General features: G+C 39.6%; 1 protein-coding gene across 1 annotated transcript in view; it reads left to right on the top strand.

Moving 5' to 3' along the window:
• The first annotated feature begins 525 nt into the window (after positions 1 to 525).
• ralba (v-ral simian leukemia viral oncogene homolog Ba (ras related)) overlaps positions 526 to 19,313 on the top strand; it is a 56,287-nt gene continuing 37,499 nt past the window's right edge. Inside the window, 1 exon segment of the mRNA XM_052019314.1 lies at positions 526 to 678. The gene's annotated coding sequence lies outside the window, so the exon portion shown is untranslated.

Below are 19,313 nucleotides of genomic sequence, written 5' to 3' on the forward strand. Positions count from 1 at the left end.
ACCTCTTTGGAATGTGGGAGGAAACCGGAGCACCCGGAGGAAACCCACGCAGACACGGGGAAAACGTACAAACTCCTTACAGACAGTGGCCGGAATTGAACCCGGGATGCTGGCGCTGTAAAGTGTTACGCTAACCACTACACTACTGTGCCTGCCCATGGTAGTACTAGTACACACACACTTTTCAATATCAATTGATTTGTGTACTAATATACATACACACTTTTGAATACCAATGGATTTGTATACAAAGATACACACACACTTCTGAATACCAATGCATTTGTATACAAAGATACATACTTACTTTTGGATACCAATTAATTTGTATATCAATATATATGTTTGCTCCTTAGATACATGACCAGAAACTGACCTAGTTTTCACTTCTGATGAAAGGTTTGCAACTTTTGCGTATTCTTTAAACAGACATTCTACATTTCCTATTTAACTGCAAATCTCCTGCAAACCATCATTGACACTGGGGGAGAGGGGGGCGGAACCTCCCTGCTGCACCGCCCCGCCAGCCTCCCTCCCATGAGCAGGGCGGACGTTTTTTGGATGCGGGATGCGCACCGTCATTTCCTGTCTCCGCCGGCCGCGGGCACAGCCCATGGAGTGAACGAGTGGGCGACGGCTTTGCCGCATTCATGCCTGCCCGCAGATAGCTTCCACTCAGTGAGTAGCCGCGCTTTTCTCCGCTGGTGCATTCGTGCATTAGCCGCCGTGCCCGTCTGTGGTTTAATTCAAGAAATTTGCTCTGGCGCTAGGTGGAGTGTGAGGAGAGAGAGAGCGTAAAATTACGACCTTTCAACCTAACGGGATAGCCGGAGTTTTGATTGATGGTTGGATTGACCATTGACAGAGCAGCGAAGGCGCTCTTGTCTGTGCGCTTAACCAATAGGTGTAGCCGGTGGGCGGGGCTGGCGGTTTGTACAGGGCTGCTTGCGCTGTTCGCTTTCTTTCAAGGGCTCTTCCAAAGCTCAAAGAGCAGTCTGCACATTGGGAAGGAGCTGCTGACCAGCAACTCCACACCATGCACTTCATTCATTCATTGTGCATTTCTTTTTACCTCTATAAGTTGTCATCATGCCAGCGTGTAAAATGAACGAAATATACTGGGAAGTTTAAATGCATGGTACATCGTTCACATTGACTTTGACCTTTTTAACTGGAGATGCAGCATTCGTATTGTTTAATTTTTGTCCCCACAGCATTTGTTTTCCTTGTAATATTTTCACCAAGGTGGCTTGTGTTTCAATGAGTAAGATAATTGTTTTGGATCAAGTAACGATTTGTATGGTTGCAAAAACCATTAAAAATACAAGGAAAATCTATGAAAGCATACCATGTTATTTATTTCTTCTCTATATTCGTGCACGCTTGACCCTGTGCAGTATAGCATGGTCAACATAAAGCGTCCTTATCCACTTTTCCTGGAAACCTGGGTATATTGCTGCCTTGAACCCTGGCAGTCCATATGGTGAGGGTGTGCCCACAGTGCTTTTGTTAGGAGAATGTAATTCCATTATGATAAGGGGCTCAGTAGAATTAAAAAGGCCAATTATGGAGGTGTGACTTTTGTAACCAAGAGGTGGAAGTGGTGGTGATATTTTCAAGTGCCTACTCCCTTCTTTCTAAATAAAGGTTCTGGTTTTTTATTTGCTGTCAAATGGTCCCTGGCACATTACTGTACATAAGCAGAATGTGCTACAGCTACTGAGTGATAATGGTGACGGGGCCAGATATTTAAGGCAACTGATCAGACTACTTTGCCTTGGATAACTCGGACTGTTTTGCTATTATTCTAGTTATTTAAAGGTGCGATAACTTGGCTTATAATGAAAGAAGCATCTGTGGATTGTGGACTTCGAGCAGCCATTTTGAATGCTATTCCATCATCCATTAATTTGAATGCTTCTCAAAACGTGCATGTATTTAAAAATTTGTTAAAGTAAATCTGTGGGTGATTTGAAAGTGGTAGGTCAATTGTGTTTAGCAAAACTTCACTAAATTCCTCATAACCTTGCAGCATGAAATTCAGTTGCTATTTTTATATTTGTATGGCTACTTGATTCAAAGTAAGAGCTTAATTGTGTCCCTGATAATAGTGAATGAATTTGTCTGGATTGAAGCGATGGTGGAGGAGCTACATTTGGAACTGTGTTCCTGATGTGAAAGGGAGGGGAAATGGGCCATGATTCTGATGCCTCTTCACTTGGCATTGTAAGCATATAAACAAAGCGTGAGAGAAGAAGCACACTTAGATGTGTTTGTTAGCTTACAAGTGTTCATTGAATAATGCTCTTTGGAATGATTTGTATCTGGGACTGTACTCCAGCAGTTAAAAAGTCAAAATGATCAGGAGGGAAAAAACATTTCCTGAAGTGAATTTTGAAAGGAAGTTAAAAGAGAATGGAAAATGTTGGTAGCTCTTCATGTTGAATGTGAAGTTGCTATGTTATGAGAATTAAAATACTACAGATAGCTGAAATCTAAGATTAAAGAAAATGCTGGTCACGAGCAGCAGGTCAAGCAGTATCCGTAAACAAAGGAAAATTGGGTTAAGGGTTTGGGTCTATTAGCTTTTTCAGAAGTGATATATTGCTAAATGATTTGACAGTAAATATCTGCAGTCCTTTAGTGCTTGGATCCAGGTGTTTTCTTCAAAAAAAAATTGTATCAAATGGAACAGAAAGCAACTTGAAACTTGTTTTCTCTCTTCCAGTTCCACTGAAGGATCTTTGACCTGAATCATTATCTCTGTTTCTCTTATTACAGGTCCTGTCTGATCTGATGACTGTTTCCAGCATTTTCAGATTTTAATTTAAAATATTTTATGTTCCACTCCTGCCTTCCTATCCCTATGGCTTGGTTAGAGAGCTCTGAAAACAGCCATTTTAGCCTCAGAGTGACGTTGGAGCAGGCAACTGTGACTAGTTTACAGGTTCTTTGGTCATTTTCACCTTCACTGCTTTAGTAAGCCAATGGGGTGAATTGCCAGCTGTTGTCGAATCTGTTCAAATTTTCATTGAGGTCAATGAAAATGAAAAACAAACATGTTGGTATCATAGCTTAATCCATCATTGTATACACACCTTGAATGGTATTTCCTGAAGGCACTTTGGAATTGCTGCTTTTTATTGTATGTGCCCTGGACTAATTAAGGGATTTCCATTGCCATTCAACTATAATAATCTAACTGTGCACAGGTTAGGGATCAAACTGGATGTAGTTGGCTTAAAAATAGGATCATGAGCTGAATTTGCCTTGGACGATCTTAATAACCGATAACTAAGGCTAGTTTTCCTTGATTTATTTGTAGTATAAGAGCTTCCAACGTGTGCACATCTTTTTCAGGGCTTCTTTCAGCCTGCAGGAGATGCTGTTTTGAAATATACCCAAATCTTTTTAAGATAAGGGACATAATTTTAAGGTGATTGGAGGAAGGTATATGGGGGATGTCAGGTGTAAGTTCTTTACACAGAGTGATGGGTGCGTGGAACACACTGCTGGCAGAGGTTGTGGGGGCAGATACATTAGGGATATTTGAGAGACTCTTAGACACGTGAATGATAGAAAAATAGGGGGCTATGTGGGAGGGAAGGGTTAGATAGATCTTAGAGCAGGATAAAATGTTGGCACGACATTGTGGGCCAAAGGGCCTGTACTGTGCTGTAGTGTTCTATGTTCTATAATGGGAGTATAGAGGTGTTTCGGGTGTTTTGAAGGTGTTTCAGTCATGAAGTTCTATATCTATACATTGTATTTATAATTTTCTATTTCTGTGAACAGAGGTCAACTGCAGTATGAAATTAAAACCCTTCATGAACCTGACCACAGCCAATCTGAACCTGTCCATCTGACCATTTTTTCCTGACCTGACCATCACTGTGAATGTAACAATGTCAAATATGTTACTGATGCCAAATAATCATGAACAGGGGACATGTGAATTAATACTAACTAGCAAATTATTCTGAACTGGTTAAAGTACTGAGGTGGGTGCCCATGCACAGTTTAACCTGAATCTGAAGTTTTATCAGAATATCATTCATCTTGATTTGACCTGAAGCTGGATCCTATTGGACTCTGCAGGTCACTAGAAATGATCAGCAGTTTGGGCAGAATCTGGGGAAAGAAATAAACCTGATATTTCAGGTTGAGGATCCTGAAATATTGAAGTGGGGTCTTCGTTCTGAAATGTTAACTGTTTCTCTTTTCCATAGCTACTATCTGAACTGCTGAAGGGCTTTGAGCACTTTTGGTGCTTCCTTTCAGATTTCTAGTATCTGCAGTTTTTGCTTTATATTTTCTGGTAGGATGCCCCTTGTACTGTTGTAATACCTTGTACTTTTTTTTCTATCACACAAATTGCTTCCTGTTTTTCTAAGCACGTACATTGCAGAATGGAAAGACTTTCTTTGATTTAATATTTCTTGCATCACCTTTTTGCATTTAATGCTAAAGCAGTTCAGGAAATTGTTTTCTGTTTCATATGATTAGTATCTACATTATTTCAGGATATGAACAATATTTTGTACTAACAATTTGGCTTTCCCAGTAATTTCATAATGTCATAATACTGAAAATTGATTTTTATTTAACAGCTTGTGTGGCTGCATATTGCAAACCATTTTACTACTATTTGTACAGACCTAATGAAAATGTAACAAGTAAACTAAAAACTTTTTTTTAAGAAAAAGATGCTGAGATTTTTGAAGGTGAGAAGCTGTAAAATTTCAACAGTGGAAATTCCTAGTGTACAGTGAAGCGGTGGTTAAATTACTAGACTAATATCTCAAGGATGAGATTATTGTTCTGGACCCGATTTTGCACCAAGGCAGCTGGGGAATTTAAATTTGAGTAACTAAATCTTTTTTGGAGTGAAATGCTAGTCAGAAATTATGCTCTTAAAAAGAATTATTGAAAGAAAGAGATCCTGTGCTTGCACAATAAACTCTGGGTTGAATAATTTAATTGCCTCTTAACCACCTACTGGAAAAAGCCTAGCAAACCACACTGTCCAGGAGACAATTGAGGATGGGCAATTAATACTGCCTTCCCATGTTCTCCCGCATCCCATGAATAAATATAAACTTATGGGAAGTTCTTATAACTTGGGGCAAAGCCTCTGTCCGAGTCCTTGGCTTTCATTTTAACCTTAAGCCCCCTTACTACTACTGTATCTTCAGCATGACGGTCTTCAGTTCCAACCCACTTGTGCCTGCAAGGGGCTCAATTGAAATAACTTGAGAGTTACTTCTGTTGGTTCTTTGTTGCATTGCATCACTTTATTCTGAATTACATACAAATTCATTTCCCAGAATTGAAAGGCTGCCCTGCTGCTTCAATTTCAGATTAAATTGACACAGTTTCATCATTCAATATATGAGGGCATTCTGTCTCTGAATCATGGTTCACTGTTGTTATTTGTGTGGGCAGCTTCATAATAAAGCTGAATTTTGTATGTACAGATTTGGCAGATAAGACTTAATTACTATACTTGTACTAATTAAAACAAGGCTCCTGATCAGCCTAGCTTACAATGCATTGCTTATAAATTTACAAGTGCCTTTGTGTGACTTGGGATTCAGGAATTGTGTACATACAATATTCCCTTTCTTCAAAATGCTGGCTTTTAAATTTTTAAATGATAATATTTTGATTCAATCTCTTTATTCTACCAGTAGCTACCCAGTAGCAAAATAACAATGTCCCATTTTTGTGTGGGAATTTTAACTATTAATGTTCTCATTCATTGACTATTGCTTAGGCTACATTGTTTATTACACGTGCCTGCAATAATAACTTAGTGCAGTATTGCCGTAGAAGCATTTGTTTTACGAATATTAGTGAAATTCAGGGTTAGTATTGCATCAATATTTGAATGTCTTTTAAATGTTTTCTCAATCATTCAATTACATCTTTCAGTTTCTATCAAAAATGCAGGATTGTATCCTCCATCATAAATTCAGCTTCACCAAAGATGGAGCTCTCTAAATTAACTGCACAGATATTTGCTTTTTTTTGTGCTACTTGCCCACACCAATCTTTTGGAAAATCAAACTAGATGCTGAAAACATGGAAGAAACACAGTAATTTAGACAGTATCCATTTCCCTTTCTACGGATAATGTTTCAGTTTGAAGATCTTGTCAGAATGCACCAATCTTTAACATTCAGAGGACTATCTGACCAAGACTCTCATGACATCCTTAAACTAGCTTTAACACTGTAACAAAATTGTTAGATGCACCAATAAAGTAAAACAAAGTACCACTGCACCCAAACAAAAGCAGGATTTTGAGTAGCTATGATCAGAAAAATATCTTGGTTTTGGCTAAGGCATTGTTTTGGGGAGGGAGGGAATAATCTTTAGATTGCTTTAGGGAAACTAATTGACTTTAAAGATAGGCTATCAATGTGCAAGACATTTCGTAGTAATTGTGAATCAACTTCTCCTTTTAATGTTTAGAAACTAATGGATGTCTATTTTATTTGCAGTTCAGATTATTTAAACAAACCACATCCTGTGAGCAACATTTTTTCCCATAACATCTGGAATGTAACTTGAAAGCTTTTAATCAGGAGAGTTGGCCACTATGGTGGCAGGAAATATTACTGTGAGGAATTTAAGGCTAAATAAGCTTTGTTTTCAGAACCAGGTATGGGTAGAAAAAGAAGTTTTAATATTTTGATTATATTAATGCATATAAGACACTTGGCTTTATTGATTAGGTCATAGAATACAAGAGTAAGATGGTAATGCTAGAACTGTATAATGCACTAGACCAAAGCTGGAGAACTACATAGAGGGTGTAAAAACACTTAAGTGGACATAAAAGAGATTCACAGGGATATCGTGTGGACCAGAGAATTTATAGTTATGTGGAGACAGTGGCTAGGCTGGAAAGTGTTTTCTTTTGGACTGAAGCAGACTAGGGGAGATTTGATTAAGGTATTTTAAATAAATTCAGGAGTGCAGGAAGGACCTTTTCCCTCGTGGAGAGTTTTATAACTAGGGGACACTCATTTCACCATACTTTAAATCTTCAAAGTCAAGTTTATTGTCATATGCACAGTTGTAATGAAAAACTTGCAGCAGCATCACAGGCACATAGCATTATAAGCAGTATTCAGAAGAAAAAGATAAATTAAACATAAATTATATAAATTTTTACAAGAAAGTACAGAATTAGAACAAAAAAAAAGTCCATTTAGTGCAAAGTAGTCATAGCATTGCTAAACTGCAGTGATTAGGGTTTTGCTGGTTGATTCAAAAACCAAAGCATTCTTAGAGGGAGAATGAGGAAACAAACTTCATTCAGCAATTAGTAAGGGTTCAAAATTAGGTGCTAGTGGCTCAACAGTTCACCATTCAATGCTCCACATCAATACTGGCAAAGAAAGTACAATTTAGGCTAATCCTACTTTTGGTTAATAGCCTTTTAGGTCACAGCCCTTCAAGTGCTAACCACATACTCTGAGTGGTGGCAATACCATTGAATGTTCTGTCTCCCAAAATCAATATGCTGGAGGTCACCAGGAGCAACTGAAGTAGTCATAGTGTGGCTACAAGAACAGACTGAGTATCCTGCAGCAAATGATACCTGACACCCCAAGCCTTCCACCAAACAAGGCAAAAGTGGAGGCACGATGCCTTGTCTGGAAAAGTGATGCTCCAACAGCTCCAGAAGCTCAACACCATCCAGGACAAAGCAGACAGCTTAATTGATTCAAAATGGAAAATATTGGTAAACTCAGCACATCAAGTAGCATTTGTGGAAAGTAAAATGGTCAACATTTTGGGTCTGCAATTCTTTGTCAGAAGTGGTACTCTACATTCTCTCCGCCCTACTGATGCACAATATCTGCAGTGTGTATTAATATACAAAAGGCACTACTGTTACTTGCCTGGCCAGTAGCATCACTGTGGGGTGGCAGAGTGATGCTGCTGCTTTGTAGCTCCAGCAACCTAGATTCAATCTTGACCTCTGCTCTGTATGGAGTTTAGGTTTGCCTTTTGATTTGGTTTCCTCCCACATCCTAGGTTAGCGCGACGCTATTACAGCGCCAGTGATCGGGGTTCGATTCCTGTCGCTGTCTGTAAGGAGTTTGTATGTTCTCCTGTATCTGTGTGGGTTTCCTCCGGGTGCTCTGGTTTCCTCCCACATTCCAAAGACGTACGGGTAGATTAATATGGGTTTAAAATGAGCGGCGCGGACTCGTTGGGCCAGAAGGGCCTGTTACCACGCTGTAAATAAAATTTAAAATTAAAATTTAAATGGCTCCTATAAACTGTCACTAGTGTATAAGTGAGGTGGTAAACCTCAGGTGAGGAGGGAGCTGATGGGCATATGGAGAGAATAAAATGGGATTAGTGTAAATGGGTGCCTGATGATGGGCTGAAGGGCATGTGTCTGTGTTGTGTGACTCCTAAACCCAACACCTCAACCATCATGAAGGATCAGGGCAGCAGGGGCATATAAACACCACCCCCTGCAGGTCTCCCTCCCAGTTCCATGCCATTCTGACTTTGAAATGAATGACTGCATCTAAATGCTGGACTCCCAACTCCGCAGCACTGGGAGTACCATCACTAGAGGAACTGTAGTTCAAGAAGCCAGCTCATTGCCACTTTCTCCAAGACCATTGAGGATGGGCAATATGTGGAGACTTTGCTGACAATGCCAGGGCCCAGGAAATGAATAAATAACTTAAAGTCCTATCCTTTTTTTTAAATTCAAAAGGAGATAAGGGTAGAATGTAATCAGGTAATTGTCCTGGCATAGAAGTTCAGCCCAGCAACATAGAACAGTGGCGATAACAAAAACAAATTGCTGAAAACATGAGGTCAGGTGGTCTCTGGAAGGAGAAACCATTACCATTAACATTTCAAGTTGAAGACCCTTTGCCTGAATTCTGCTGAAGGTTTGAAGTGCAAACTCCTGTCTATCTCTCGACAGATGCTTCCCAACCAGCTTAGTTTCCAGCACTTTGATTTTTTTTTCAGATTGCCAGCATCTGCCATTTGTTTTTTTTGTCATGGTTGTAAGGTTTGTCATGGCTTTAAACAATAAAAAATAACCAAGTAAGTAAGTAATTACTGAGTTTAAAAAAAATACCAAGTACCAAATTACTGCTGATTAGAAGTTTAAAATTTAATGGGATATGAAATTGTGCAGAGATCCAGAATGTACATTGAACTTGGTCTTGCTTTCCCATGCTTGTAGTTATGAATGTGGATGCATGTGTAAAAGGAAGTGATGTGAGATTTAAAATAAAATTAGAAATTGCTGGAAACATGCAGTATTTCAGTCAGTATCTGTGGAGAGGAAAAACAGTTCTATCAGGTCATAGACCTTTTCTTGGAACTGGAAAAAGTTGGAAATGTATTTTAAGATGTGGAACAAGGGCGAAAGAGGGGAAAGGCTGGGTCTGTAGTAGGTTAAGACAGAAAACCATAACAATGGAACAGAAAAGGGGGAAAAGATGAGTCTAAAAGTATAGCAGGTGACAACAGAGTTGGACGAAATCAAAAAACAGTAGATGCTGGCAATTTGAAATTAAATATAGAAAGTGCTGGAGACTAAGCAGGTAAAGCAGCATCTGTGGAAAGAGAAAGTTGGTGAAATGTCTTCAACCTGAAATGTTGAGTTTCTCTTAAATGCTGACTGACCTTCTGAAGGCTTCCAGCATTTTCTATTGATAACTGGAGCATTATCTAATACTTGAGTATTGAGAAGGCTGTAGGTCTCTTAAAGATGTGGCACTGTACCTTGAGTTTGCATTGCTCGTTATTGGAACAATGCCGGAGGCTGAGGTCAGAGGTCAGTGAGAGTGGAAAGGAGAATTAGTCACAGGTGAGTAGAAGCTTTGTGGACTGAACATGGGTCATTGCATTTGTGCTTTGCCTCCCCAGTGTAGTGGAGACCATATCCTAAGCAGCAAATATAGGGACAATGTTGTAAGAAGTGCAAGCAGGTTCTGAATTTCTGCACTATTTCATTTTGTACATATTTAAATTTGCTGTCTGTTGTCCTTTGAAATGAGTACCATTTGTAGAACATTGGCATGAGAACACTAAAATCCCTCTTGTGTAGAGGGAAGTTCTTTCAGATCATCAAACATCATTTGTAAAGCATTTCAAATTTCAGTTAAGAAATTGCCTCAGAAACTTTTGTAGTCTAAAATTGGTCTAAAAATTGTCCTAAATTTGTGCAATGTTGTGAATAATTTTTCAGTCTTGATCTGCAGCCATTGAAGTGATTTTTGTTTTTAAAAAGAAAAGCTGTTAATGGGAGCTACAGGTTTTTTACCCTACAATGTATAATTGGCCAAGAGAATCTTAAGGTCAGAAAAGAATAGGATAGATTTTTAGATAAATCCATATGCAGCAAGGACAGCAATGAGTTGTAAATCGTTTAAGGATGACAGACAGAAGAATAGGGAGTAGGCACAAAATTTAACGTGGCAAGTTATGATCTGGAACGTACTCAGATGCTGATGGAAGCAATTTCAGTAATGACTTTCAGATATGAGCTGGATAGATTTGAAAAATTAGCAGGGTGAGAATGGGTGGAACAGGTTGGATAGCTCTTACAAGGAGCTATTGATCTGAAGGGCTTACTCCGAACTCATGATGTGGATGATGGCAAGCCTGGAACTTTGGGAAGCCTGTCGGTTTTTTTTTGGATGCAGTCACTTTTGTTTTAGTCTCTAAGTACTTCAATTAAGTGACTCTTGATTTTAAACATCTTAACTATGCAGAGCTGGCAATAGACACCAAACATCAGCAACACATGCATGTGGTGTTTGCTTTAGAACTGACATTCAAGCCTGTAATGCATTTTTATTGTGCAGATTCAAAAACATCACATTTGTTGAGATGTGAATATTAGCATGCACCTCCCAGATTATGACCAACAGCTGAGCCTCTTTCCCTTGATCTAACAGACATTGTGTAACTGTGTGTGCTTTTTCCTGTACCTTCTAGTTTCTGCTAAATTCTGAGCCATGGTGTCTCTGGTATCATTTGTCATCATGGCTGCCTAAGTCCACCTCTCTAATGTTGCCTGTGTCTGAATCATGTGCATTCACCTGTTGCCTCAACCATTATCCAAGCCTTTGTTACATTTTAAACTTGGCTGTTCCAGTGATCTGTACGAGTTCATGTTTTGCCATTGGCAGTTGTTCCTCTGGTGCCCAGGTCCTTCCCCAAACTGCTGCACTCCATTGACAAAACCTACCTGTAATCAAAACTGCTGTAATGTGTGGGTGTCAAAATCTGTTGGATTGCTTCTGCAAGGCACCTTGGGAAATTGTAAAATGTTAAAAGGAACCATGTAAATGGATGATGCTGAATGGGGGGGGGGGGGGGGGGGGGGGGGGGGGGGGGGGGGGGGGGGGGGGGGGGGGGGGGGGGGGGGGGGGGGGGGGGGGGGGGGGGGGGGGGGGGGGGGGGGGGGGGGGGGGGGGGGGGGGGGGGGGGGGGGGGGGGGGGGGGGGGGGGGGGGGGGGGGGGGGGGTCATTCAAATGTCTGACACTGTACTCTCAAAACAGACACTCTGTTCTGAGTGGTCTCATGGGAAATGATTACCAGCTAGATATGGGGGGGAATCAAGGATGTTCTGAAAGCCTTTCTTTTTTAAAAAGAAATTGTAATATCCCCAATGATGCCTGGGAATTTCTAGCCAAGACTACTTGGTAGTGAGGGAGCAGTTGGGATGGTATTGAGAACCTCATCTGTGCAATGGAGCCCTATGTAAGCAGCAGAAGGAGCACACTATTTTATGGGCTACCTACTTTTAGGTACCTTCTGACCCACCTGTGGTTCCTACCTTGGCCCCATTAGCCACCTTGGAACCCAAAAGTTCAGACTGAAAGCAGGTCGTGTTTGATTCCAAGTGTCTGCCTAAGAAAACTGCAGTGTTGCATGACTGTTAAACCATAAATTTGCAGTGACCTTGCTTGAGTCGGCGAAATGTGGGATGGTGCACTGATTTATTTTTCTGATAAATTTCATTATTCTGCTTGACTGAGAGTGGAGTTTTCCCATCTTATTCATTTTCTTTGTTGTTTGCTCCACTCAAGAGGATCCGTATGCATCCTTCATCACCTTTCGAAAAGGTACTTACATTTTTACAGGTCTCTGCATGTTGCTGCTTCATAAAAGTACTTTCCCACCTGTGAAATTTGATAGTTTTCTATCTGTAAATGCAGCAGTTAATTTGTACAGTTTTTCAGAGGGAATGCATGGAATAAATCTTTTGGGATGCCAGTTGGAAAATGTACACGGTAGTGTAGCAGTTAGCGTAACGCTATTACTGCACCAGCAACCCAGGTTCAATTCTGGCTACTGTCTGTGAGGAGTTTGTACGTTCTCCCCATGACTGTGGGTTTCCTCCGGGTGCTCCAGTTTCCTCCCATTCCAAAGACGAACAGGTTAGGAAGTTGTGGGCATGCCATGTTGGCGCCGGAAGTGTGGCGACACTTGCGGGCTGCCCCCAGAACATTCTGTGCAAAAGATGCATTTCATTTTGTGTTTTGATGTACATTCTTTGTACAAAGAAATCTTACTTTATAATGCTGGGAAATTTTCAGGCAGTTCTGTGGGATCTTTTGACATCTTGTGTGGGCAGATATCCCTGTGTAAACCCTCTGAAAGATGATTTCTCTGGCAATGCAGCACTCCTTGGTAATGCACTTGGTAAGGCACTGAATTGTAAAGCTAGTTACCGGTGTACAACCTGTAATTTGCTTGCTGTGTCCCACATGTTTCATTTGCTTGTTTAAGATCTCTATGGATAAGTTGATGTTCAACTAAATCAGCCTTGGGGATGACCCATAAACCAAGACCCCTTGTGTTCTCTTGGGTGAGCTTAAGAGATCCCAACATGCTTCTCCATGGGAAAAACCTGTGTTCTGCAGCTGGTTAACCCCCAATGAATATCTACTGCTATTTGCCCAATATTGTTGTTCATGGGATCATGTTGCACAAGTTGGCTGCTGTTTTCTCTGAAGTATAAGAACAAAAGTGAAATGATGATTAAAGTGGTGAATAAAGCACTTGGGGATATCTTGAAGCAATTTCTCTTTCCTTTTTCTTTGCTCCTTCATGCATATCAGAATGGGATTTTGCAGTGCACGTCCATTGATCCCTGAAGGTAGCAGGGCAGCAGATAAGATGAGCAAAACACTATACAAGATTCAGCCAGTCCCTGGGCTGCATAACTGTTCTGTTGCTAAGAACGGTCCGTAAACTGACCTTTTCACATTTCAGAAATGAAAAATTTCAATGAGGATCAATTAACATGAACATTTATCGTCTTCCCCTGTATACTTACAAGGTGGCCTTAAAGTATTCATGAATGTTACATTGTTTGATAAATACTTTGCATGTCAATAGAAGAGATTGCCTTGTCCATTTCCAAAGCAAATCTCTTTAAGTTGCCTCCCACTGTGAATCAGCACCTACATTCTTAACAGGCAATGATGTCTATTTGATTACTACAGGGAGGTTTTTTTTTAAAGACTAGTTTGGCTAGCTGCTACCCCTCGTCCATAAACTCCTGAAGATGTTTGCATTTCTGTAATTTTTCAATCTTGAAAAATTCTAAGGATTTATGGGAGAATTTAGATAAGTCAGGTTTTCTGTAACCTGGAAGCCCCTATTTTTACATTTATTGACTAAGGCATAAAATGTCAAAGCTTTGACAGTCATGTCGCAACTGTGTAAAAACACTAATTTGGCCAGAATAATGTAAATGGTTCTGATTATTAAACTACAGGAATGATCTGATGGTAGAGAGGAGATTTACAAAGACATTGGTGGAGTTGGAGAGTTATAGTTGAGGAGTGGCTGGTCCAGGGATTTTTTTTTGTGTGGATAATTATGGTTGAGGAAAGACTGTTGGAATCTTTTTGGATCCCAGCACCAAATGAGAATTTTTCATTGAGTTTCTTGTTCTTTTTCTTATTTTTAAAAAAAAAGCAAAACTGGAGGTAGAAACCCACAACCTATTTTAAAAGGTAACTGGATGACTACTTTTGGACTGTGATCTTGAAAGTGGGTATAACCTTAACTACCTCTTTTTGGCTGGCACAGACATTTGGACAGAATGGCTAGCATAAATCTCTCATGTAGCTTTTCTTCTCCTTTAAAATAGTTGTGTTTTGATCATACTTGTGAAGTTTATTGGAACATTTATGAAGATGCTATGTAATCAGCCATCATATTGTTTGGAGATCCCTATGGTTTGGCATCTGGGTCACTGATGCCCTGTTTTCTGCACTCCCTTTTAAGCTCGCCAGGTTTACCAGAAAATTTATTGCACTAATGTGTAGCATTTTTAAAAGGTGAACTGTATTTTAGTGTATTAATAAGAATAACATTTTGGTTGTCTGAAAAATCTGCCAGTACAGCATTTAATCAAGTCCTGAGGATGCTGGATTATCAGAGTTTTACTGGACTTCATTTTGCAGTATAATATTGTGATCAGTTTTTGCTGTACTGTACATTGCAGCATAGTTACTAAACCTGTACTACCACTCTGATTTAAATTGTTTAGTTTAGGTGTGGGTGAAGCCGGATGTTCCAAACATCAGCAAAGGACTGTCCTATGGAAGTTGAATCTAACTGCATCATAAAATATAATGTAGTTGTCTTTTACTGCCAAAATTCATTGTACCAATTAATGTGATTTCATTGTCTAAACATTAGATATTGGGACAACAAATTGAGGATGTATGTTGCCATTTTTGGAATATTTCCCTTGTCCATAAACTATTCTGTTTGCATAGTATCTTAATATTTGAAGTCCTCGAGCTGAATAGAGATCAGTTTAATGCTTTGTCATTAACCGTTTGGAAACCCTTTTGAGTGATGATGGATCTTAACTTAAATTTTTTGTGTATCCAAGGCTTTCATTTCAGTAAGGTGCCTCACTTGAAGAAATCTGGCAGTTTTAGTTTCATTCAGCTCCTGCTTTGGAGATGTGCACAAACCCTAGACTGATGCTTCTGTCAGGCTACCATCTTTCAAATTTTAAATCTAACTGCTCTGATAAATGCAAAAAAAACATAGCATCCTTCTGAAGAGTAGACAAAAGGTTTCTGGAGTCCTAATGAATTGTGCCCTTAATGACTTGGAAAAATTTGGTAAGCAGCTATCATGTTTATGGGAACTTACTGTTGGTAATACATTTCTTGCATTACTGTCAGTTTATGGTATGGAAGTCACTGTCAAAGTTATTTGGGATGTTTTAATGTTGTGAAAACTGACTTACAAATGTGAATCTTAATTAGAAATTCTCACTTTTTTTCTTCATTGTGTTCTTAATCTGCCTTTTTCTCTACATGAAACACTTAAGTCAACACTCTTTACATTGCTAACTTCCCATTTCACCTGAAATGTTAGAATTTTATTTTTGTTTCCCTTGCTCTGCTGATGCCACGTAATCTTACATGGGAACTCTCTCTGGATTTGACCCAAACTCTCTGCAGTTTGTATACAAAAAGAAATACAGGTCCTCGGGACTTTGTTCTAGGTGATGGTTAATGGAAAGCCCTTCTCCTAGGCCATGAATGTATTCCAGTGGTATGTGTCCTTGGTTGGAATTTGTACCCTGTAAGGTGTCTGTGACCGCACAGTTTCCAGGTGTCATCTGCTGAATATTTCATTATTTATTTATTGCATGCTATTCCTTTTAATTAGTACAAATAGTTTAATTTGAAAAGGTTTGTGATTTAAAGGGGGATCTGTAGAAGAATAAGCAGTTAATGTAATAACTAACTGGTAAGGGTACATTACCACTGATATCCACTGTCTGTGGAACATTCTTTTCTGATTTCTCAGTATAATAATGTGGGAGTGTAGGGTCATAGTCTGCTAACAGCAGTATCATAAACCTCCTGAACAGGAAATGCAATTCTTTCTCTTTGCTGTGTTTTGCAGCTGATCATTTACAGGTGCGTGACAGAAATTTTGCCACTTACCGTTGCAACAATATCAAAGCACAGTACCATCCACAAAACAAGTTTTTCTTGTGTTCTACAACATGACTTTTCCATCACTAGGTATTGATAGGGTAGATAATCAGAGGCTTTTCCCCAGGGCTGAATTGGTGGCCACAAGAGGACATAGGCTCAAGGTGCTGGGGAGTAGATATAGAGGAGATGTCGGGGTAAGTTTTTTTACTCAGAGAGTGGTGAGTGCGTGGAATGGGCTGCAGGAAATGGTGGTGGAGGCTGATACGATAGGGTCTTTCAAGAGACTGTTAGATCGGTATATGGAGCTGAGTAAAATAGAGGGCTATGGGTAAGCCTAGTAATTTCTAGGGTAGGGACATGTTCAGCACAGCTTTGTGGGCCGAAGCCCTGAATTGTGCTGTAATTGTTCTATGTTCTATATTCACTATTGTCCTATGCTTCAGGACATGATCCAAAGTTGGATCCATGCTTTGATAATTTCAGAAACACACACACAAAATCATGCAATTGAGACAGCAATGGCATACAAAGTATAAAAGTGAACAATTTAGAATCTGAGCTGAGCTGATATTTAAGGGAAATGTTTTTAACAATACAAATGTGTTTAAACTGCTTTTGGATGAAATTTGCAGTGAGAAGTGCAAGATATAATGACTATGTTCTCAAACACTCCAAGGCTCTGAAGGACAAAGCACCTTCAATTTGTATTTTCCTCGATGGAGATCAATGTAAAGATTGAAGCTGGGGTTTCCAAATTACAGACACGATCCTGAGTTCCTGATCATCTCGTCTGTTGTCTTTATTTATATTATTGACTTCATAACATTTTTGTGGTCACATTTTAGCATTAATTTAATTTGGTTTTTCTGTACACTTTTTTTGCTTCCCTGCATCTCTGCCTGCCCCTAATTATCTTATTTCCAGAAGCTCTGAATTTTTAAGCCAATTCCATTGCACCTAATCAGTGTCAGTAAAAGTCACAACCGATATAGGGATTATTTTGAAGATGATACTGTTTTATAAAAAAACCAATGAACTTTGCTATTGAGCACAAATCCAAATTATTTAGATGCATGTTGCTATCTCATTTAAGTCACTACCGGCCATTGTATTGCTGCAGATGCAATAATATTTAAATAAATGAAGGTCTGGTTGTCCATGGTTGATATTCAAGCCCATAGTTGAGTTAAATGGTTCATTAGTGATGTTTGTTTCCATTCTCCAAATGACCTGTGATTAAGGGGCCAAGTGATTGAAGTTTAAGTATTAAAAACCAGTAAGGAACATGAAGTGATTAAAACAAACAGAAAATGCTAGAAGTATCCAGCAGGTGAGGCCTGCTGTGGGAAGAGAAACAGATTCAGAGACTCTTCAGAACTATATTTCTGAAGTACAATATGCTGATAGATGTTAGTGGCGTTTGAAGCTGATTTGGAAGGGAAGCTATCCTAGTGGCAAGAATGATTTTAAAAAAGTGACTGAACTTTGAGGGGTTGGCAAGGGGCATTCAGAATGTTGGTAGACCAGAGAGTGCTTGTATTGAGCACAACACACTTTGATTCAAAAATCAAAGTGATAATTATAGCTTGATGAGTTGGGTGTCTTAATAACTTGCTATGTTCTTCAGGCAACACCTAACTCCTGTAACCTCTACTAAGCATATCTAACTGTGTTTGCACTTTCTTTACCGGTAATGTTTGATGTTTTAATAAGTTATTACTTTAGTTTTTTAAATTGAGATAAAATCGTGTCTTGTCTTGGCACAACTGTCCCCATTCATCAAGTTAACTGGTATCTAGTATGGAGATGGAAACAGTATTGAAGATTATACAACCAAAAAACTTTTTTTTGGCCTATTTCCAATTTATAATTTAAAATTTTGAGTTAACTGAGATGAATTAGTTAATTTAGTGTATTATTAGTGTGGCAGGTATCTGAGGGGAAGTAAGGCTCTAGTCTTATTGCTAGACAGTGCAGTCAGCAGCAGATAAATCGGGAAGAAATGTTTTCCTCTCTTATGGTGGGCATGTGGAGAAAACCCTTAAATCTATCTAATGTTTAATATATATTAAAAAAAACAAAATGCTAGGGATTGATCTTGTAGCATCTGAAGGAGAGACAATTAACATTTCATGTTTTGTCTGATGAAAGTCACCTAGTTTGAAATATTAATTGCTTCTACCCCCCATAGGTGCTACCTTTTTAAAAAAAAATCAACATTTTTATTTTAGATTTGCCAGCAATTTTTGACCGCCTTATAAACCTGTATTCAAAAAGTAATTGCTTAAATCTGGCACAACAATGTCTTGTGCTATTGAGCCCGACGGTATTAGAATCATAGTCATACAGCAGGGAAACAGGCCCTTTGGCCCAACTGGTCCATGCTGACGAAGATGGTCCCATTTGCCTGTGTTTGACCCATATCCCTTAACCTTTCCTATCCATGTACCTGTCAAGTGTCTTAAATGTTAATGTACGTGTCTCAACCACTTCCTCTGGCAGCTCATTCCATATACAGACCACACTCTGGGTGGAAAGTTTCCCCTCGTTCCTGTCAAATCTCTCCCCTCTCACCTTAAATCTATGCTCGCTAGTTGATTCATATTGGTTTCTTATTGTCACTTGTACCAAAGTACAGTGAAAATCTTGTCTTGCAAACCGATTGCACAGGTCAATTCATTACACAGTGCAGTTACATTGAGTTAGTACAAAGTGTATTGATGTAGTACAGGTAAAAGCAATTAACAGTACAGAGTAAAATGTCACAGCTACAGAGAATGCAGTGCAATGAGGTGCAAGGTCACAACAAGGTAAATCGTGAGGTCATAGTCCATCTCATTGTATAAGGGAACCGTTCAATACTCTTATCATAGTGGGGTAGAAGCTGTCCTTGAGTCTGGTGGTACATGCCTTCAGGCTTCTGTATCTTCTACCCGATGGAAGAGGAGAGAAGAATGTCCTGGGTGGGTGGGGTCTTTGATTATGTTGGCTGCTACACCAAGACAGCGAGAGGTAAAGACGGAGTCAAAGGAGGGGAGGCTGGTGTCCATGATGCGCAGGGCTGTGTCAGCAACTCTCTGCAGGTTCTTGCGGTCCTGGGCAGAGCAGTTGCCATACCAAGCCATGATACATCCAGATAGGATGCTTTCTATGGTGCATCTGTAAAAGTTGGTGAGAGTCTAAGGCGACAAACCAAATTTCTTTAGCCTCCTGAGGAAGTAGAGGCACTGGTGAGCTTTCTTGGCTGTGGCATCCACATGATTTGACCAAGACAGGCTGTTGGTGATGTTCACTCCCAGGAACTTGAAGCTCTCAACCCT

The sequence above is a fragment of the Pristis pectinata genome, chromosome 1, assembly GCF_009764475.1.
Source record: "Pristis pectinata isolate sPriPec2 chromosome 1, sPriPec2.1.pri, whole genome shotgun sequence".
In the NCBI taxonomy this organism is placed as follows: domain Eukaryota; kingdom Metazoa; phylum Chordata; class Chondrichthyes; order Rhinopristiformes; family Pristidae; genus Pristis; species Pristis pectinata.